This window comes from Oncorhynchus kisutch, linkage group LG19 (assembly GCF_002021735.2).
Source record: "Oncorhynchus kisutch isolate 150728-3 linkage group LG19, Okis_V2, whole genome shotgun sequence".
Lineage (NCBI taxonomy): Eukaryota > Metazoa > Chordata > Actinopteri > Salmoniformes > Salmonidae > Oncorhynchus > Oncorhynchus kisutch.
The window spans coordinates 28,975,412-28,999,562 of record NC_034192.2 but is presented as its reverse complement, the minus strand read 5'-3'; the positions used below and the strand labels follow the sequence as shown (position 1 = coordinate 28,999,562).

Here is a 24,151-nt window from a genome sequence, read left to right as displayed (position 1 = left end):
GTATTCATGGCCGAATGCCGATCAGTCACGCAGGGCACGTGCCCAGGGGCCCTGACTTCCAGAGGTCCCCCATTGATTTTGTTAGTCCCTCTCAGATAACATTAACATGGCATACATCATGTAAAAATGTGTAGAATTGCATGAATTATTTTTTTTAAATTAGAAAATGTTCTCTCTGCTCCATAGCAAAATGTGTAGAATTGCAGAAAACCTCCTTTAAAACTGCTAAAAGAAAATCGATATGTTTTTTGGAACTCAACTTACTGTTGAGAGTTAGAACAGAATAGACATATGCAATTTCAAAACTAGCTTAGGGCCCCCAAAAGGCTAGAGCCGGCTCTAGTGAGTCAGACTTGCATTAAACTGATTTGTTAGATACTCTTGACATGTTCTGCAGCACAAATATATTTTATCTTATGCTTGTGTCTGCCATGGTCATTTGTCATCACAATATAGACGATTGAACAGTTTAGCATCTGAGAACTATGAAATAAAATTAAGGAATTTATCCAGAGAGGCCTGTATATCCTATTTCTTAATATATTCTCCATGTTAGTCCTTTTATAGTATTACATACTAACCTATCAGGTTTCAGGTATGACCCAGATGCAGGCAGTGTTCGAAGAAACAAAAGTTTATTTCTAGTACAGGGGCAGGTAAACGACAGGACAAAGGCAGGCAGAGGTCAGTAATCCAGAGAGGGTGCAAAAGGTCCAGAACGGCAGGCAGTCTCAGGGTCAGGTCAGGCAGGGGTCAATGATCCAGTGATGTGGGGAAAGGTATAGAACAGCAGGCAGGCTCAATACATTTTGATTTGATTTTAAAAGTGAAATGGATCATAGCTTTTATTTAATCTCAATGGCAGAGAGAGGGTACATTTATAAACAGTTTAGAGCGTGTATAAATGTCCAGTATTTGGTTTTCAAAGTGTTACAGAATATAGAGCATTCAATGTGTGTATGAATGAACTAGAAATGGCTGTGACATTGGCCCTTGTAAAGCAATAATAATGTAGGCCAATATTCATCTTTGTAAGAAACGACGCTGGAGATGACAAGCAGGTACGGAGAGTGAACATTTAATTTTGCACAGACATGGAATAGGATAGGAACAGCATCATAACCGGGTAATACAGAGACATACGACAATAAATGCTGAAGCGGGAAACAGAGCTGGGGAACAGACAGATATAGGGGAGGAAATAAACACAGGTGATTGAGTCCAGGTGAGTGCAATGAATCGCTAATGCGTGTGACGAGGGAAGCAGGTGTGCGTAATGATGGTGGCAGGAGTGAGTAGCGCTAGGCAGGGAGAGCAGAAGCAGGCGTGACAATCTTGTCTTATGGCTGTCACGCTCCATGGAGTCGACAGAAAGAGGATGTTGTATAGCACACTGTATTACTTATACAACTAATATAAGGACAGGACATGAGACGCATTGTTTAATGTGTTTTACAGGAAGAATACTCCAAGCATTTCAATGTAGGTAAGCAAGGGGGGGTTACAGGTGCCCTAAAGGGACAAAACTAGTATATCAATACACAACATATTCCTCCCCCTTTACTTTGATGACTCATAAGGAAAAAGTACATTTTCTCTGTTTTGCCTAATGTTTTCTTTTTAACATAAGTTCTCAAAGTAAATAAATTAACTTTTCAGAATAACCTTTTCTAAACTAGGGAAAGAGGGTAGACTGTCTCAGTTCCAGGACTTAACCCTGGTGTGTATTCTGCCCCATTGTCGGAGGTTAGTCTGAACTAAATAGTCAACCTGTCAGGGGGCCGTCTTTCTCTTGCAGGGTAATGACGACGTACAAGTCAGTCTACAGTCACATTGTTTCTGAGTCTGAGTGGTGATGGTGTATGCCCAAACTGGGGTGCAACAGTACCCTGAGTAGGCACTCTGGCTGGTTCAGGTGAGTCTGGAGCACTTTCCACATTTGTAGGTTGCTGCAGTGGATGATCAGGTGATGGCTCGTAGTCATGGTAGGTCTCCAGTAGCTGATCTTGGTTTGTCAATTGACAGGAGTCATCTCTGAGGTTGGTTCCTGGCAACGGTTGATCCATGTGTCTCCTCCAGATGTTGTCCAGTGTGTCTACTGTGTAGGACACAGGCCCTGTTTGTGCAACCACTGTGGCTGGTATTAGTAGTAGTTTCGAGCAAGAACTCTCTCTCCAGCTATGAAGCTTCTGTCTTTTGCTTTGCTCCGTCTCTCCACCTGTGCTCTCTGTTGTGACCGTACAACCTGTTTAATCTTTGGAAGTCTCAGGAGGTCGAGTCGCGTGCGTAGCTGTCTTTTCATCATGGCTGACGCGGGTGCCACTTTGGTTGTAGCGTGGGGAGTGTTTCTGTAGGTTAACAGGAAGGTGTGTTGGCGCCTACTGAGGAAGCCCTTCCTTTGTGATGGTTTTAAAGCTTGCTTTCATCGTTGGGACAAACCTTTCAGCGAGGCCGTTCGTTGCAGGGTGATACGGCGCTGACTTGATGTGCTGAATTCCATTTGCTTCCATGAATGACCGGAACTCTTCAGATACCAGTTGGTGGCCATTATCATGAACGAGTTGCGTTGGCAATCCGAAGCGACTGCCAACGCAACTCTTTTGACATGCAGAACATGACTTGACCTCGATAGCGGCCACCAAAAGTAGCTTCGTGCCATCTCCTTCATTCGCATCATGCCACGGTGCCCTGAATGGAGTTCTTCAAGCACCTGCCTTCTCAGTGGTGGTGGTATGATGACTCAAAAACCCCATAGCAAGCATCCAAACTGAACTGTGAGCTCGTTTCTCCTCACTAGGTAAGGTTGTAGGCTGTCCGACAGCTCTCCTCCTTTTCCACGAGTGACAATGTCCACGACCTCAAACATCACTGGATCAGTGTGGGTGAACCTTTTCACTTGGACAGATGTAAATGGGGCGTTCGTCACTTCCTTGAAGTAGAAGATTTCAGCCTGGGAGTGCTCAGTGTGTGCGACAGGTAAGGGAAGCCTTGAGAGGCTGTCTGCATTGTAGTGCTGCTCAGACCTTCTGTACTTGATGTCTTACTGGTGAGCAGATAACAATAAAGCCCATTGCTGCATGCGGCTGGCTGCAAGCAACGGAATGCCGATGTGGGGACCAAAGATGGAGGTGAGGGGTCTATGGTCTGTCAGCAGTGTGAATCGTTGGTCAAACAGAAACTAATTACATCTCTTAACTCCAAACACAATGGTGAGTTCTTCACGCTCTATCGGTGCATAATTGCTCTCGGCTTTACTTAAGGTCCATGATGCGAAAGCAATTGGCCTTTCTTCACCTGATGACATGATGTGTGAGACAACCACACCAACGCCATAAGGCGATGCACCACATGCCAACTGTAATGGCAAGTTGGGGTTGAAGTTGGTTAGGGCCTCTGTCTGAGCAAAGGCTGTTTTCTCTTTCTTGAAGGCCTCCTCACATCTGTCTGTCCACTTCCACTGTTTGGTTTTGTTCAAAAGTTCATGCAGTGGCTTTAACATGTTAGTTAGGTTTGGTACAAACTTTGAGTAGTATGTCAGTAGTCACGTTCTGTGGAGCTTCAGCAATGGCCTTCACCTTCGCTGACGCCTTGTGGAGCCCCGAACTGTCGATGGCGTGGCCCAGGCGCTCAACAGAGGGCCGGAAAAACATGCATTTGTCCTTCTGGACCCTCAGACAGTACTCCTCCAATCTCTGTAGTGTAGCGTTCAGGTTTCTCAGGTGCTCCTATTCGTCTTTGCCGGTGATGATCATCGAGATCACTTTGGCCTGCAGTGAGCCCGCTCAGTATCTGGTCCACAGCTCTCTGAAACAAGGCCGGAGCTGAGGTGATACCAAAAGGAAGCCTCCGGTACCTGTACAGTCCTACGGTCAACTGTTCTTGTGAATCTTGGTCCACATGCATCTGGTAGATAGACTTATGTCAGCCCTATCTTACTGAATTTTTGTCCTCGAGCTAAACCAGAAAAGAGGTCGTCAATGAGGGGTAGTGGATATATTTCAGCAGCACTGGGTTAATGATGACTTTGAAATCACCACAGAGCCTGAGTAATCCATATTTTTTTATGACTGGAACCACGGGTGTGGCCCTAACATTCACTGGATCCAATACGCCACTCTCGACTAGTCTGTTTAGCTCAATTTCAACTTTTGGTTTTATGGCGTATGGGACAGGTCTAGCTTTGAAGAATTTTGGCTTGCTGTCTGGTTTCAAGGTCAGCTTAACTGTTATGTCCTTCATACTGCCAAGTTCTCCTTTGAACACATCTGCATGTTAAACTCAATATCCCTTGTAGATTTGTTCTTTTGCAACCATGTGAATTTCCGGACAGTTTAGTTTGATATGCTCCTGCCATTTGCATCCTAGCAATGCTGGATGGTTGCCTTTCACAATGTATAGTGGTAGCTTTACCTTCTGTTTGTTGAGCTCCACTGTAACAATCTCACCTGTGTATGTTTTCAGCGTCATCTTTGTGGGCTGTAGTGCAAGGTGATGTAGTTTCTCCTTGTATACAGCCTCAGACAGCCAAGATATGGCTGCTCCAGTGTCCACTTGCATCCGTACTGCGTTTCCATCCAGTAGCGGTGTCACCCAGTATCCGTGTCCATTGTCTGAAATGGACAAAACATGCAAAGATTCTTCCCCTTCAGACAGGGTATCACCTTGTTCATCCTCTGTGTCCTCCATTTTATGCACTTTCTTTTTGTACTCCCTGAAGTCGCTTTTCCTTTGTTCAGTACTTTTGTTTGATTGTCTCTTTTTGTTTTTAAATGTACGTTCGATGTGACCCTTTTTTCAACCACCTTTGCAGTCTAAGTCTTTGCACCAACACTCCTCTGCTTGGTGACCTGGTTTCCCACCTCCTGTCTTGTTTTGTTTTTTAAAAACTCAGCAGACATCTTATGCACTTGGGTCGATGCACTTAGCTGTGCGTCTTTATTTGCCATTTCCATTGATGTACTCACTTCTATTGCTCTCTGCATTGTTAAGTTACTCTCAGTAAAAAGGCACTTCTGAATTTCCTCGCTGCACATGCCACACACTAACCTATCACGTATAGTGTCACTCATTGATCTCCCAAATTCACAGTGTTCAGATAACTTTCAATGCAGCCACAAACTGTGAGATTGATTTCTCTCATGAAACCTGAATCTCTCTGCGATTACCAGTGGTTTGGGAGAATGTCCTTTTAAGGTAGCCACAATTTCATCATATGATTTATCACCAGGTTTTTCAGGCGTTACTAGGCTGCGCAGTAGATTGAATGTTTTCCCCCCCATAACAGTCAAAAATGTTGGCACAACGACTTGTGCTTTAATTCCATTTGCCAACACAAAGTACTCAAAACATTCTGTGTAAGAAATCCATTGTTCCAGATTCATCAAATGTCCCTATATTTCCAACCAATGCAGACATTTTCGGTTTATTTTTCTTTCTCACATTTTTCAGACGGTCCCTTACATTCAGACCCTTTTTTTCTTCTTTTAACTCATGATGAATTCACTTTCTCCTGCAGCGAAACTCTTCCTGTCAATCGAGGCTCTCGTTGCTGTGATATCAAATGCTAGCTAGCATCACTCAACTGGCTTGCTCCACGTTTTGTTTGTGTCTTTCTACAGCAAAAAAAAATTACGAATTTAACTCAAACTTTCTGCCGAAGATAATGAGCACAAACGTGAACGTTTCTTCCTCGTCGCCAGTTTTGTTGTATAGCACACCGTATTTTACTTATACAACTATTGTAAGGACAGGACATGAGACGGGAGTAGAAATTAACGTGGGCATTGTTTAATACGTTTCACAGGAAGAACATTTCAAGCATTTCAATTTAGGTAAGCAAGGGGGGGTTATTGATATTCTAGCAAAATTAGAATATCAATACACAAAAAAAAATTCTACTTAAATTCTGTTTCTCCTGATAAACGGAAGTGGGAACTACACTCAGGCGTCTTTTTACGCATGCTCCGTTAGGTTTTATGGCTGTAAATCCCATTGTCAAATCAGACAAAGCCATTACCATCAAGTGCTCAACACTAGCCACTTGATGTTCCACTCAGAAGTATATCCAGTCAACACAATGTTTTATCCTACTGGTAATTAGTATTTGACTATATCAGATTATGTGGAAAGCAGGCACATTTTTCATTGTTGGAGCTAGCTTGATTTGTGATCCAATTTAACCATAAGTGTTTTTGCAAGGTGGGAAGGAAGGGAACACACAATGACAATTGCCACGGCAACAGTGGTTCCTCCTGGCTACTGACAAACTGCACTGAGTCCAGTAAATAGAAACTATTAGAACCACAGTCCTCTATCGATCAGTGTCTTCTATTCCTGCTGAAACAATGTAGTAGAATACATCGAAAAACAGACAGCTCAGATTGATTGTGCTGAGCTAAAAGCACCAGAGTATCCAATGATATAACCTTCTATAAACCAGAGGTATAGAACAGGGCTTTAATTCCAGGGGAAACACCTTGGCCTTTAGATCATGAAAGTCTTTTTGACAAGTTATGCATTTCTCCAGTCAAATATAATTGATTTCATTTTTACATTTAGCAGACGTTCTTATCCACAGCCACTAAATACATTTTCATACTGGCCCCCCGTGGGAATCAAACCCACAACTCTGGCATTTTAAGTGCCATGCTCTACCGACTGAGCCACACACAATATGGCTTTGTGATTTATGATTTGTGCTTGGCAGTGGTTTCATTGTGGGGTGTTTGACATGAAAAATAAGACTGTGTGGTGAGTGAAAGATGTTTTCAATATCCCTCGCAGTCAGAATAGTCCTTCACTCACTTTTTTTGCAAAGTGTGGTCCCAAACTGAACAAATACACATTCAGAAGAAATCAACTCACTTATGTCTAGACTGGAGGAATTACGAAGCATAATCATGAATTAGTATCTGAATGAATAAAACCAAAATGACTGAAGGTTATGAAAATATATAATTTGCTCTGAGTTTGAAGGTATGATGGATCTGGATCGATCTCACGTTGATCCACTAGGACCTCATCGGAGACTGTGATTCTACAGTATGTAACACACCATTGGACCATTGGTAATCTGTCCATCACTAGAGTTGCAGGAATGGACAAACAGGTTTAACAACCAAGTTGTGCCTCAATGGTCAGTCAGGACAGGCAGTTCTGCTCTGTGATGTTTCAGAGGGACCAGAGGAGCCACATCAGCATGGTAGGAGATCAAACATGCCTGTATTTCTAGCCATGGCTCAGTGCAGTGAACTCCATCTCCCTCCATGGCTCAAAAAGCGTCTCAGACGCTAAAATCTAGGTCCGTCCCTGTCCGTATAATGCTATTCATCATGCTCTAAAGGCTAAACTGATCCTATACTCTGTCCGAGACTCTTTGTACAGGCCCATGCCTGGAGGAGTCATCATCACCATCAGCATCAGCCCAGTGGAACTCTGGTATCGCTCTCTCTCTCCACCTCTCCCCCGGCTCTAGCAGTTAAGAGTGTTGGGCCAGTAACTGAAAGTTCACTCGTTTGAATCCCTGAGCTGACTAGGTGAAAATTCTGTTGACGTGCCCTTGAGCAAGGCACTTTACCTTAGTTGCTCTGGATAAGAGTGTCTATTCTAATTGACTTAAATGTATTGGGATGAATATTGTCTTTGAGGCAGAACTGAGCAACTTCTGCTAGATTGGCCAGGTGCAAAGTGACAATTTTGTAAAAATACATGAAAACAAAAATGTGCTTTTTGGTCTACATTTAAGATTAGGGTTAACAATGGGATTAAGTTTAGAGTTAAGGTTAGGTTAAAAATCAGATTTTATGACTTGGCGGCTGTCCCAGCAAGTGACCACTCTGCAGAGCTGCATCCAGAACAAGACTCATGATTTTTTTTTAAATGCTAACCTGTGGCTCACAGCTTAAAAGAGAAAAGGAGGGAGCTGCTGGGAAAGGAGGGAGTGTTGGTCATAAAACCCTCCCGAAAGAGCAATTGGCAGTAGACACGTTAGGACACTACTAGTAAACCCATTTCCCAGCAGAGAGACAGTGCTCTAAATATCTATGGAATGAAGGAAACAATATCATACAGATAGTTGGAAAACATCACTGATGCCATCACTCATTTATTTTAGTTAAATGGCAACAGGTATCCTAAACAAAACATCTTAAACTGTAAAGGATATGCTGAATAATTACCTTACTTTGACAGGCTGGCCTTTTAAAATATATATAGTACGAGTCAAAAGTTTAGACACTACTCATTCCAAGGTTTTTCTTTATTTTGAAAATGTTCTGTAGAAGACATCAACACTATGTGAAGACATCAAAACTATGAAATAACACATAGGGAATCATGTAGTAACACATTTGAGATTCTTCAAAGTGGCCATGCTTTGCCTTTGCACACTCTTGGCATTCTCTCAACCAGCCTCATGCGGTAGTCACCTGGAATGCATTTAAACTAACAGGTGTACCTTCTTAAAAATGTGTAGAATTTCTTTCCTTCTTAATGTGTTTGAGCCAATCAGTTGTGTTGTGACAAGGTAGGGGTGGTATACAGATGATAGCCCTATTTGGTAAAATACCAAGTCCATATTATGTTAAGAACAGCTCAAATAATCAAAGAGAAATGACAGTCCATCATTACTTTAAGACATGAAGGTCAGTCAATACGGAACATTTCAAGAACTTTGAAAGTTTCTTCAAGTGCAGTCGCAAACAGCATCAAGCGCTGTGATGAAACTGGCTCTCATGAGGACCGCTACAGGAAAGGAAGACCCAGAGTTACCTGTGCTGCAGAGGATAAGTTCATTGGAGTTACCAGCCTCAGAAATTGCAGCCCAAATAAATGCTTCAGAGTTCAAGTAACAGACACATCTCAACATCAACTGTTCAGAGGAGACTGCTGGAATCAGGCCTTCATGGTCAAATTTCTGCAAAGAAACCACTACTAAAGGACACCAAGAAAAAGAAGAGACTTGGTTTGGGATGAGTTGGACCGCAGAGTGAAGGAAAAGCAGCCAACAAGTGCTCAGCATACGTGCGAACTCCTTCAAGTCTGTTGGAAAAGCATTCCTCATGAAGCTGGTTGAGAGTGTGCAAGGCTGTCATCAAGGCAAAGGGTGGCTACTTCGAAGAATTCTAAGGCATTTTTTGGTTACTACATGATTCCAAATGTGTTATTTCATAGTTTTGATGTGTTAACTATTATTCTACAATGTAGAAAATAGTAAAATAAAGAAAAAGCCTTAAATGAGTAGGTGTGTAAACTTTTGACTGGTACTGTATATTTTTTGGGAGAAACATATCAGGAGGAGATTTGGTGAACTAAGCAAAGCAGACAAAACTGAGAAGCAAACAAAAATACACACTTTATGAAGACATTAAGGCAATAAGGGCGTTTGATAGCATGAGTGGCTCTCACACAGTGCTCTCATCTCTGAATTACAGTGAAGAGCCCTATAGTATAGGGGCTAAACTCCATTCAGGTTGAGCTGAGAGATTGAGATCCTTCTCCCCTGAGCTTCTAAATGTTAGATGCATTATTAGAAAGCTTACAAAGCCATTAAAATCTAGACTATATTTATAAAGGTCAAGTTGAGACGGATATCAGAGCCATAGGACATTAATGGGATCTGCAACTTAGCAGGTTACTCCTCCACATGACAATCAAGGAAAGACATTGTTCAGTTTCCACCCAATATTTATAAGGTTAGCTTCAGCATGGTGCTTGATAACTGTTAGGGACCAATACATCCTTTTTGTAATCAGGCCAAACTGTGAATTCAAACATGGTCATGGAAAACAACAGGAAACTATTTCCATTTAAACTAAAGTTTATTTCAAAACAATAGTCTTTGAGGAATGACCAAAAGTCTTCCAAAATTATATCCACACTTAACATACTGAGAAATACATAACTTAAGGTCAGGTATGAGAAATAAAGAGGAAGTAAATAAGCAGAAAATAAGGAAAGTTTGTGTGCCCCTACATACTACGGCCAATCAGCTTCTGAAATGAAATGAATTAGGCAAATATGATTGACTATGATTGACTAAATCCTACGCTTAGTGCCAACCTATTGATTCTGAAAGTAAACAAGAAAATAGATGATTGTGCAATAGTCCAACTTGTCATGGCACAGTGTGTGTGTGCACGTGTGTGTGTGCAGGTGTGCGTGCATGCGCGTGCGCATTGAGTGTGAGGAAACACAGTAACTGTATTTTAAAGTCAAGAAGCAGAGGACGAAAGAAGGGGACTACTTTGTGTGTCAGGCACATAGCCTACCGTAATCCTAAACGGAGAGATGAAACCCCAATGTGGCAAGTCCATCTGTTAAGCCAGTTATGGAAAACTTGCTTTGACAGCTGCAGGATATTGTGATTCTGTAAAGGGTTTCCATCCGATTGAAACATGCCATTGTGTAATGAGGCTCACGTCTGTCTGTCATACTTAGGTCTGTCTGGGAATCAGGATGTGTGGTATTTGTCTGTCAAAAGTCTGTCAGTAACCAAGCTGAGCCATATGGTCCACAGTTTTGGGGCCAAAATGACAGCAGCAACAACCCAGCATGTTTGTGGACCTCTATGATATGTTCAACGTTAGGCTTACTGTACACCTTAGGAGACATTGTGACATTATGCTAACATGGTTAGCATAATTATGAACCCATGGGACTCCATTAAAAAAACGTAAGATTTACACACAGATAAGCCTGCTTTTACCTGCTACATGTAGTATGTTTATTCTAAAGCCTCTCTGTCTGATGCAGTCCCTGTGCACTGTAAATAAACCAGAGGAGAGGTTGGGAGTGACGCACACAGCTTATTGGCTAAAGGAGAAATGATCTCCTGCTGTCTGAATCATTAGGCTGTATTCTAACTGTGCTGCGGGACTGGAACAGAAGGCCATTGCCTATGGTAAAAGGGTAAAGGTTACCTACCGGAGTGACCCTCTTTATTCACGATTATATAACAAGCTAGGCAGCCAATGAACACTCCCACTCCCTCACTCATTCTGTTTGAAGAGAAAAAGACTGTGAATGCGTTCCATTTGGAATAAACAACTTATGCTCTATGGAGTGGTTGAATGATACTATTATCTGTCATCTAAATTACTAGCATGCTCCCTATTGAAACCAGGTGATGCCTATAAGAAATTTGACGCCGGGGATTAATAACATCTCTCCATCTTAAATCATCATTTATTTACTAGAGCTCTCACCTACCAACAGAAAAAGTCATACACGTTCTGGCCCACTGACAGAGAGAAAGTTCATGAAAATAGTGACTCATCTGTGTTCCATCAAAATAAACACTGAGGAGTTTTAATACAAAAGTTTATTCTTCAACAACACTGTTGGGAGATTTACTGTACAACACATTCATGCTGTGAGCTTCCACTGCCTTCAGAGGTGGCACCCAAAGAGTGAGAGGGGAAGGTTGGAGGAGGTTCCTAGGGTGAAGGCATGGTGACGACATGTTGGGGACTAACTGAAACTGAAAAACGATTGCGCCAAAGCATCCAAACCTAAAGGGAATGTATGGCTTTGAGATACAACTCTTTCTCAGACATTGGTTATATCTGAACAAACTTTTAAAAACACAATACTGTGTTGAGTTGTAAAAGTAGCAACATTTGTGTATGTTTGGAGGTATGACATTTGCTGCAACAAACTTTGGTTTGTTGAAACGGCATATTTCATTTTATTCTTCCTCATTGTCCAATATCTCCCCAGATGAGTTATGTAGGTTACAATTGACTTGATCTGTATATTACATTGTGGCTCTACGCCAGATGCCGTCCCTTGCCTCTGTCTCTAGACAACTGGGTCCGTATCCATCTCCGGGTAGGAGTGCCGATCTAAGATCATTTTAGCATTTTAGTTCATAGCGAATAAGATTGTATAGACAGATCCTAGCTCAGCACTCCTTCTCTGAGACGCTTTGTGGATAAGGCCCAACTCAGAGTTCAGCCTCTCTCAGATGTTCTCAACATGCAGAACACACCACGGGGGCAGATGCCTGTGGTTTTGATCACTAATGAACAGGTGAAGCATTTAATTAATCATCGCCTTAACCTTTACGTACATGCATGTAGAGCTGGGCGATATGGAGAATAAATCCAGATCATGATAAATTGCCAGAATTTGTGCGATAATGTTAAATAGAATGATACGTTTATGACATTACCTTAAACTTTACCACATCTTTTTTAAACCAGGAGTCTCCAACAGGTCGATCACGAGAAGCCCAACTTTGAGTAGCTCTTCAAACAATTCTGAAGTATGCTATATACAAGTATGCTATATATAAAACATTCTCAATTAAATGTTAACCGCAAAGCTGGCTTACCAGGCAGAAGTATATCATAAGTAAGTATATACTGTAATTTGTATGATATACTTTGTCATGAATTGAGAAGCAGCAGTGCAGAACCATTTTTAGACCGGCACATTCCTCATTCGCTAGATGCGCAATTAAAGAGGAATTACAATCAAAAATCTAAATTTCTAAATTTCCACACCTAAAAAAAAAAGTCTTATGTGATTTAAACTCAGAACATCCAATGTTGTTTCTCTATAAACAATAGGAATTTTCAAAGTGAAAAATAAAGCAATGTAATTTAGGAAAATCTAAAACAGAATTTTTGTGAGAAAAAAACTCAGATTTTTAAGGGCACCGCTTCGAGTAGTTTATAAACCATTTTTTTACCAGGTATATTGACAAAAAAAACATAAGGAACTACTTTCTCTTGTACACTAAGGAGCCAGGGAAGAGCTGCAGGTGAGAGGAAAACTGGTGACATAATACATTTGTTTTTTTAAACGTAGCTCTCATGCTAGAAAAGGTTGGGGATCCCTGCTTTAAACTAGTACTACTAGTTTGATGGTTGTAGCCATCAACTGTTCCATTAACAATCACCCATATTAGCAAACTCATTTCAAACTTCACATTTCTCTAGTATAGGCTACTTATCCTAATGGACGAAATGCCTGCGCTAAGTGATCGTTTTGGTCGGTGTCGATCATTTTTGGTTGATTGTCCCAACTCTACGTGTATGTAATTCAACAAGGACTAAAGGAGGTCCTACAGGACTATTCACAGGGAAAGTACAATGTATTACTGTACCATTCCTAGTATCACGTCTGTTTTTAAAACGTCTGATAAATAATTAGGCTGCATATTGTGTAACTGGTATCTGACTATACAGTATAAAATTAGGTAGTGGACGGTTCTCCTTTCAAATCTACCTCAGGGGTGTAACTAAAGTAAATGATGAAAGTTATGTTATTACCGCAGGTGGTTTTCCTCTTAAATCTCCACAGGTTGTGTTCTAATTCTGGACTTTCAACCACCATAATGTGCCATACATGTTGATCACAGAGATGTGTATTCCAGGTGTCATGGAAACTGCCGGGCCCAGGGGATTATATACGCAGCACATCTATTATCACAAACAAAACATGAAGGGTAACCCCCTCCTTTGGAGTCTGGGTGAAATTCTTATGCTGGCCACGTCAATTGAAAACTAGCAATAAAATGTTGTGATGTACAAGGTTTATGAACATAAAACACAGCTGTATGTGACTATGCATACACATATGTGTACTGTAGTATATGGTGGCTTACATGTTCAGGCTTTATCATTATACTGTGCTGGAAGGATAGGCCAGCAGAGCTACTGGAATGAAGAATATAAACCCATTATAATTGCTTTGTTCAAGCTCACTGAAGAGACAGACTCATATCCCACTTTTTTGCTGAAGAATATTCATCTATGTACACTTTAAAATCCCAGAAATATACGCCTTAATTATGCTGGAAGTACAATGCATATATCATCTTCTTAATTGGCTGAATTAAATTCCTGAAAAAGGAAACACAAACAAAGAAAGATATACAAATTAAATGTTACGATTGTTCACGGACAAACATTATGTTGCATTGTTTGCACTGTAAGCAAGTAAAGTCCCACTCACAAAGGGAACGATTTGAGACTATTTTGATTATTATAGAATTAGAATGGGTCTTCATGGATTGTACATGTGGCATTTACCTTTGTATCCAAAATAATACACTACAGACTTTTCTGAATGTATCATCAAAAATACAATACTAAATAAAATCTTCAGGATGAATGAAAAGGAGAGTAAATAATTTAAGTGATCAAAATACCTTTGTTTATAAAATTGGTCGTGGACGATCAACTGATGAAAATACTTTTTTACATCCTTATCTATATATTACTAAAGTGCTAGTGCTTCAATTATGAAGAGGTCACAGTCTGAGATAAATAGCTTTTTTTGAGGAGCATGAAAAAAACAAACATTGGTTTAAAATCTTTTCCAGAAGGGTATAGCACTGTAAAGGTTCTGCCTACACTGGGTGTACAAAACATTATTGACACCTGCTCTTTCCATGACAGACTGACCAGGTGAAAGCGATGATCCCTTATTGATGTCACTTGTTAAATCCACTTCAAAAATCTTCATGGGAAAGATTGAGTCCAAGGACAGGAGGGAAGGAGGGAGTGACTGACATTTTGGTGTTGTAAGGAGGAAGACAGGATGGATGTAATGACTTATGGCTTAATGCTACTGGACACTGCGTAACACACTCAACCTTGCCCCAAACACCCCACTCAGAGACAACTTAAATGGTAATTCTGATATTTATGTATCAACATGTACATTATAAAAACAGGATCATCTGCTGGGCTTTCTATTAAAGCCTCATGCAGTCTTTTTCATTTGATTTTTTAAAATCATCACTCAGTGTCTAATAAATCACTGAGTGTTTTTCATGGTAGTAAATCAAAATATATTTGTCTATCATTTATTTCCCTGAGCCTTCTTTTGCCATTGAAATGCTCAGACTGATCGTGTGGATGTACTGACACATCTGATTGGATCATCTAGACCAGGGTTTCCCAACCCTCTCACATTTTTGTTTTAACTCTAAACTGGCACACCTGATTCAATTAGTCAACTAATCCTCACGCCTTTGCCTAATTGAATCAGATGTGGTAGTTTAGGGTTAAAACTCAACTGTGAAACATCTGAGGAGAGAGTTGTTAAACTCTGGTCTAGACTCTAGGGTAGGGGTGTCAAACTCATTCCATGGAGGGCATAGTGTCTGCTGGTTTTTCTTCTAAAAGCTTACACTTAAAGGGCATTTTCATAATTTTCGGCCTGATAGTCTGGAAATATCATACAAAAAAAATGGTAAATAATGTTTTGACTGCACTGCCCCTTTAAGATTGGACATTTCATCAGGAAGTTCAACCAACAGGGTCATTTTGTTTAAGTTGCTGGGAGACGTCGCTTGAATGTGTGTTTAACAGATGAATGTATGGGGAAAATGCAGTTGGTATTCTTTACCTCCTGCTGTATATGACTATGTATGATCTCTTTGCATTGTTTTCTGAAAGGAAATATTCCCAGTGTTTTGGACAGAATGTTATTATCTGAACCATTGAGCCTCTATTTGGGGACTCATTGAAAATGAAATGCTGGCTTTGGTGGCGATTGCCTTTTAAACGAGCTAGTCATCATTGGTAGCCTACTGAAGGATTCAGCAAGTGGAATGGTTTGCTTTGGAATGGCACAGGAAAAGAAAGTCAATGTTCACATTTCAGGTGCAGGTAAATATACATTTCAAGAGATACCTTGGATTGTTCATGAATACAAAATGCCGGAAAATTGTAGTACACTCTAGCAAATGTTTTCGGACTACTGTTCGTAATGCATAAGAAATGGGATGTTGCTGTGGACTAGACTGAACACGTGGTGTTGAGAGGGGCCCTTCATGAAGTATAGGACATGATCTCAAGCATGTACCCACATACTGTAGTAGACAACACGCATCAGTAGGAGGCAAAATACTTTGACCAAGATTAAATTGCTTCAGCAACCATAATCTTTAAAAACACGTCCATCTTATTGCATGGTCCATCTTTGTCGACATCTGAGAGAGGAGTCATGAGAGAGAAGGGATGATTTTGAAGTGTAGTAGCTAATAATGCACTTCAGGGGCTGAATTGTTTCATCACATACCATACTATACCATGGGTGTGCTAAAATACTTTATCACTTTCGGCTTTTGAAGATTATGCAAAGCATCATAGGAAAGTTATGGGATCTAGGCTGATAGTGATTGAGTATAGGGCACCTATGACAGAGAGAGATAAGAGACCTGAAGTTGAATAAAATGAGAACATTTTCAAGTTAATACTTCATTCTAAATGAAGGGGTTATGATCCCTCTGTGCCTGTGTGAAATTGCACCTCCTTAGATCAATAAAGCTTATTGAAATGTTTATATTGGTGACAGATAACACTAAGCATTACTGGAACATCCGCTAACTAACAGAGCTAGCTATAGTGGATCAGAAAGAATGAGTGTTTTTCTTCCTTTTCTAAGCAAAGGAAATACGAAACAACATATCTTAAAACAAAGTTAATATCAAATAGCTTTGGCAACATTATTCACCTTAAAGTATTCCACAGTCCATAATCGATCCCGCTACTAAGAATTCAGTCCAAACATGTTGTTGGTTTGGCGGTCTCTCAGTGGGAGAGGCTGCCTTAGAATGACTCCCTCTAGGGCTGGTTCTGGCCCAGTCCCTGTCTCAGATTGCACAGGGTAGTGCCTGTCTGACTGTCTGTGGTTGTCAGAAGCAGGACTCCGGCGACTCCGTGTCCTCTTTTTGCAACGACTGCTTTTCCTTTTCAATATGGTTCCCGTTGTGCAGGGCAGCATACCTGAAATTATACAAACACAGAATGTAACATTTAATTTCACACTGACATTGGGTAATCATTCAATTAACTCTAATATCCAAGATGCATCAATACTTTTTGATGATGAACTCCTAAAACAAACATTTCACAGAATGAACAGAACAATAGATTTTACACAGGACTCACCGTTTTGTTGAACTTGTAGCCTACCCTTAAAATGAGAGAGGTATTGTTAAGTAACTTAAAACCACATGAAGCGAGCAGCACTCCTGCCTGATTCAAGCAGTCTGGTTAATGTGAAGCTCTGGGATTACAGTAAATTGGGGTTGGCTCTGCGGAGGTGAGCCTGACTTTCTCTTTTCTGGGGTTGTTGTTGGCTGCAATAAACGAGTGGACCTTCAGTGAAACCTTAACTGGTTCACTCTAAGGGTCATGATAAATCAGGATTAGTGATAAACCTACAATGTTGTCAGCATGCTTTTAAATGACAATATTCAGATCCACTATACAAATTATACCCCACAAATCATACTATCCAACATAGAAAAGTGGGATAGGAGGCTGAGCCAAGCCAGTGCCAAGTCTACAATACTCCTACTTGAGATGACTATCCCTTTCACCATCTGGCATCATGAGAACTTGAAGATACACCAAAAAGGCAGACATTTTTCCTTTAATGGATGGCTGAAATCGTGTCATGTTGACGATACAGAACGGTGAGTGAAAACCATCCGGCTGCACATTTTAGACGCAAGTCATGATTTTAACTTTGACAAATTTAGGGCCACAGATGTTTTCTTAATACTCATTTCTCCTGACACAGTAAAACATTACTTCGCCAACTCTCAAATGAGTCAGCGATATGATCAACAGTTTCGTATTTCTTCAACTTCTGTGACGCTTTGCACTGATCATATAATCAAAGGACATATAATCAGAAGTTGGAATGAGCGCCCTATAAAGTACAAAACGGTCACATTGACTGTAACGTGATCATTCATTCACTCCAAATCTAAAACACACTTTCAAGGGAAATTGAGACATATGAATATGGCAAAACTCATTGCATAAAATAATCACGCTAACTAAATTACATTTCCCACGTGCCAGAAAGCCAATCATCAAACAGGTGAGAAAGAAACACCATTTGGAAACCATATCATGAGTGATTTCTCTGGAGTAAATCGCTTACGTTGAAGTGTATCAAACAATTCACTGTCATATTGACTCATTGTCTCTGTTTGAGAGGTGGAAGCCATCCTAAAACCATTAGGATCTGTTTTCATAAACAACCAAACCAAAGGCAATTCCTGCTTAGAAATTGGCTGTGAAATGTACTTTAAAAAAAACCCCTCAAAACTGTCTAATGTTCCGGGATTTAAGGAAATGTGCTAGAGCTTTCCAATGGAGCAGAACCCAAAATTGCTACCACATTGCAGTGTTTAACCCAAAATGTCCTGCTTGTGGTGGTACAACTGATATAGTGGTACCAATTACCCACAGAGAGAACCACAGACTGAAAGGAAGATGGTGACACTGCTCCTAATGGATAAAATGCCCTGGAAACACATGACTTAGGTATAGTACATTATGATGCAGTAATTGCAGTGATGGAGGGGCAGATGAGTCCATCTCCTCTCTTTCTCTGTATCCCTATAGCAGCTCCTGAGCTGTACTAAGGGATAGCAGCAACACATACAGTAGGCCAGAGCACCCTCTTGACTGGCATGGCCACCACCCATTCTCTGCTGCCCTCTCTCTGATTCTCATCCTGACTTTATTAACGCTTAAACGCTGACATTTTAATGTAATCCATCCAAACCTTTTAGAGAGCTTGTCTTACGGTTCATATAAACAGTTTTGCTAGTCGCTGGGCTTTAAACCCCCTAGAGTCTAGTGACGGTATGTTAATCTAAGTAACCTAATACATTTTAAAAATCCCATCAGAATCTGTCAGTTTAAAACCCTCTAGAGTCTAAGCCCTGTCAAAGCTGGGGTAGGGGTTCTACTAAGATAACACATGGAACTGATTTAAGATGGTCATACCAAGGATCATTTAATTATTTTATTAAACATTTTAAGACCACTTAAGGTATCAAAAAATATATTTCAAAAATATTTGATGAAACGTTGAATTTGGCATTACTGCTATTAGCCCATAACTCACTGAATAACAGATTCGCTAAATGGAACAGATTGTCCCCCCCAAACAATCAAAAGAAAGTTTGTTCTGAAGTGTCTGTTCTATATCTGAGAGATATAAGAAAGATCAGGAAACCATTTTTTTCTTTCTCCATATATACTTCCATACATTTTTTTTACTGGTACCTATGACCTTGAGACGAGTCTTGTTAGAGCAAAACAACCGACATGTTACTGTACGTGTTTGTAACAGATTCACCTTTCCACAGAGTGGTCATATTAGTCCCATGAGGCTTGTCGGGTGGTAGAGCAAAAACGGTTCATGAGAGCCTCGTCTTTCCACAGAGGGGTTAGTGAGAAGCCTGATTTTCAGGATGTCTCATGGTCTGACAAACACCGCTTTAGTTCTGCCATCGGCGGATGTAGTGGATTGAGACGCACCCCATGCAAAAAAATAAAAATACAGAAAGCTACAGCTTAAACAGTCGGATTTTGATGGAAATTGTAGGAGAAAGGTTAAGCTAGAGATATCATTTTTTTATATATATTTTTTTACATATGCTGCGTCTCAATCCACCGCATCCGTCCATGGCAGCCTTCTGCATCTGCGGTTGAAGGTGGCCGAACTACATCCCGAAAAACTCTGTACCGTCTGAATGGTAGGCCAAACCGTTCAGTTAGAAAGGTTTGGCCTAAAAAACTAATATGACCACTCTGTGGCAATATGAGACTCTCAGGAACATGAGGGTGTTCTCTGATTTTCTCTACAACCCCAACGGGACTCGTCTGAAGTTGGTACCGTTGATGTGCCAACTTCTGTTTGTAGCATCCAAACCGTTTAGGCTACAAACTAATGGAAAATGGAAGATTCTCACAAGCACGACGGTGTTCTCCGTTTTGCTCTACGGCTCCCACAAGTGCCGCGGGACTCGTCTGAAGGTAACCAGTACTAGTTTAAAAAATCTATGGAAGTATGAAGGTAGTTTTGTGCCTACGCCAAAAAAAGGGTTAAATATGTGTCAAAAAATATATATATATTTACACTACCGGTCAAAAGTTTTAGAACACCTACTCATTCAAGGGTTTTTCTTTATTTTTATTATGTTCTACTTTGTAAAATAATAGTGAAGACATCAAAACTACGAAATAACACATATGGAATCATGTAGTAACCAAAATGGTGTTAAACAAATCAAAATATATATTATATTTTAGATTCTTCAAATAGCCACCCTTTGCTTTGATGACAGCTTTGCACACTCTTGGCATTCTCTCAACCAGCTTCACCTGGAATGCTTTTCCAACAGTCTTGAAGGACTTCCCACATATGCTGAGCACTTGTTGGCTGCTTTTCCTTCACTCTGCGGTCCGACTCATCCGAAACCATCTCAATTTGGTTGAGGTCGGGTCATTGTCCTGTTGAAAAACAAAATTATAGTCCCACTAAGCCTAAACCAGATGGAATGGTGTATCGGTGCAGAATGCGGTGGTAGCCATGCTGGTTAAGTGTGCCTTGAATTCTAAATAAATCACAGTGTCCCTAGCAAAGCACCCCCACACCATAACACCTCCTCCTCCATGCTTTACGGTGGGAAATACACAAGCGGAGATCATCTGTTCACTCACACGCATCTCACAAAGACAAGGCGGTTGGAACCAAAAATCTCCAATTTGGACTTCAGACCTGTCACGCCTTGGTCTTAGTATTTTGTGTTTTCTTTAATTATTTGTTCAGGCCAGAATGTGACATGGGTTATTGTGTTGTTGTATTGTTTCTTTTTGTAGGCATTGGGATTGTGGTTGATTAGGGGTGTGTCGAGTGTAGGCTTGGCTGCCTGAGGCGGTTCTCGATCAGAGTCAGGTGCTTCTCGTTGCCTCTGATTGGGAACCGTATTTAGGTAGCCTGAGTTCGCTTTGTATTTCGTGGGTGATTGTTCCTGTCTCTGTGTAGTGTTCACCAGATAGGCTGTAATAAGTTTCACGTTCCGTTTGTTGTTTTTGTATTTATTCAGTTATTTCATGTATCGTCATTTCATTCATTAAAGACATGAGTAACCACCACGCTGCATTTTGGTCCTCTCTTTCAACAAACGAAGAACGCCGTTACAAGACCAAATTACACATTTCCACTGGTATAATGTCCATTGCACGTGTTTCTTGTCCCACGCAAGTCTCTTCTTATTAGTGTCCTTTAGTAGTGGTTTCATTGCAGAAATTCGACCATGAAGGCCTGATTCACACAGTCTCCTCTGAACAGTTGATGTTGAGATGTGTCTGTTACTTGAACACCGTGAAGCATTTGTTTGGTCTCCAATTTCTGAGGCTGGTAACTCTAACGAACTTATCTTCCGCAACAGAGGTAACTCTGGGTCTTCCATTCCAGTGGCGGTCCTCATGAGAGCCAGTTTCCGCATTGACTGACCATGTCTTAAAGTGCAGTTCTCTTTGCTTATTTGAGCTGTTCTTAACATAAAATGGACTTCATCTTTTAACCCCACATGTTAATTTAAATGCATTGCAGGTGACTACCTCATGAAGCTGCTTGAGAGAATGTCAAGTGTGTGCAAAGCTGTCAAAGGCAAAGGGTGGCAATTTGAAGAATCTCAAATATAAAATACCACTGATTTGTTTAACACTTTTTTGGTTATTACATGATTCCATATGTGTTATTTCATAGTTTTGATGTCTTCACTATTATTCTACAATGTGGAAAATAGTAAAAAAAATCAGAAAAACCCTTGAATTAGTAGGTGTTCTAAAACTTTTGTATATTTCCTGAGTGTTTATTTCCTGCACCACCAACGGCTTAGACTCTTGAGAATTAGAAGTCACAAACAATGTAGGCTTCCTGAATCCAAAACTGTTACTTGGGCAAGTTTAGAAATAGGAACAAATATCTGCCTTTTGTCACCTGCCCTGTATATACAGTAAACTGGTGGTGGATGATCAAGGAAGTGTTTGAGAGAAATCCTACTCAGGCCCGAATCCACAGAGCATCTCAGAGTAGGAGTGCTGATCTAGGATCTGTCAATATAATCTTATTCATTAGTATCTAGCACTCTTACTCTGAGATGCTTTGTGGATATGAGCCCAGGTCTCATCTCATTGGTATTAATGGCTCATTACCACTGACCACAGCATAACAGCCACTCAGCTGTGGCCACAGCAGTCAAGTGTTTGATCTGTGCCATATGCTTCACTGTGGGTTAGACACAGTGCTGCCTCTGAGAGTTCAACAAACTCCATAATGTAACTAGAACAAGAATTACTGTATACATTTGAAGCTTCTCTGGTAGAGGATGGTAATTCAAAGTGAACACCATAATTTATTGTGAGGTCTTAAACTTTTCAACTTTGGTCTTGGAGAATAAATACATGTGCTCATTCTAACAAATTTTGTCTGAACAACTTTGTTCAGAGAATGACTAAACAGTTGGGCATCAGTTCGAAAATATAAATAGTGAAATTAAATGAATCAGAGAGCGGGGCTGAGAATCTAACTAATTAGATAATAACATGTTTTTCAGTTTGTTTATCTGGGCGACGTCAGAGCGAAGAATAAATGTTTTTCCATTTCAGCCTGCTAAGGAGCACAATCTATGGCAGAGGAGTAGGGGTCAAAGCTTCCTTACTGAGCTGTTTGGAATTAAATAGGGAAGCAAAACCCAGATAACTTGCTCCTCTTGGTAATAGGAGGAGGAGATGGAATCTATTACAAACTAATCTACTCCAACATGTTCTGGTTCACACAAGGGTGTCACGTAAAAAAGCTTCCCAGTGTGAAATAGTTCTGATCGTTCTGATTGTGTTCTAAAATGTAAAATGTTCCCAGTTCAATAATTGCATCATTTTTTTGTGGATGTCCGAGCTCATGCGGATGTTTCTCTCTCACCCTCCCTCAACCTCATAAAACTGTTCTGTCTGCATGCGCATTTGCTTCACACATCTGCAAATCAATGGTGGCCAGGAGTATTGACTCTGACCAATCAGAAGCTCGTTGAGGCGTAAGGTCAGCACATAAATTCCCGGACTTGTGTGTCAAAGTGCTGAGGGTTGATGTGAGGAGAGATTTTTTGCAATTGCAAAAACTTGGGTGCTACATTTTCAATTGCCAGTGCATATATGTTTTTTAGTTAATTAGTTAGCTATTCAAACAAGTTAAAACTACACACCTCTGAGAAGATGCCATCTTTACCAGTGTATAGCTAATTATGCTAGATAGCTAGCCAAATCAAGAGCGAGGGGGTGTGAGAGAAACATCTGCACGAGCTCAGCCATCCACACAGACGCACGTGCAAATTATTGACTGGGAACATTTTCACGCTGTGAAAATCTTTACAACATGATGTCACAATCACAACACAATCAGAACGATTGGGAACTATTTCACGCTGGGAAGATTTTTACATGACACAGGGCACAGGGAGGGCATCGGGACACAGCAGGAGGGGCCTCCCTTCATTACACTGGGGCTCACATTCCACCTGTCTTTCTCCAGAAGAGGGACAGGCACGCCAGCAGGGGGGCGACCCCAGATTTGACTTGAAGTCTTTATTGAATGATACCTGATTAAGCAAGCTATTGTCTCTGAGGATGTAGGCTGAATGAAGGGTACTACTCCACAGCCCTAACCCACTGTTGTTTCCAGTATTTATTTATGCAAAGTCGCATTAACATAGGAACCTCATTTACATAAGAAATTCATTAATATAGAAATGTATTTTTGAAGGGAGCCTTAAATGATACATGGCACCATAGAGAATGCCCATATGCTAATCTGGATACAGACATGGAGCTCCATCATACAGAATGCCCATATGCTAATCTGGATACAGACATGGAGCTCCATCATACAGAATGCCCATATGCTAATCTGGATACAGACATGGAGCTCCATCATACAGAATGCCCATATGCTAATCTGGATACAGACATGGAGCTCCATCATACAGAATGCCCATATGCTAATCTGGATACAGACATGGAGCTCCATCATACAGAATGCCCATATGCTAATCTGGATACAGACATGGAGCTCCATCATACAGAATGCCCATATGCTAATCTGGATACAGACATGGAGCTCCATCATACAGAATGCCCATATGCTAATCTGGATACAGACATGGAGCTCCATCATACAGAATGCCCATATGCTAATCTGGATACAGACATGGAGCTCCATCATACAGAATGCCCATATGCTAATCTGGATACAGACATGGAGCTCCATCATACAGAATGCCCATATGCTAATCTGGATACAGACATGGAGCTCCATCATA

The 24,151-nt window shown here is 40.8% G+C and overlaps 1 protein-coding gene across 1 annotated transcript in view; it reads right to left on the bottom strand.

Moving 5' to 3' along the window:
* Nucleotides 1-11,305: 11,305 nt before the first annotated feature.
* LOC109910101 (5-hydroxytryptamine receptor 4-like) overlaps nucleotides 11,306-24,151 on the bottom strand; it is a 106,120-nt gene continuing 93,274 nt past the window's right edge. Inside the window, exon 8 of the mRNA XM_031798285.1 lies at nucleotides 11,306-16,745. The gene's annotated coding sequence lies outside the window, so the exon portion shown is untranslated. The remainder of the gene's footprint in view (nucleotides 16,746-24,151) is intronic.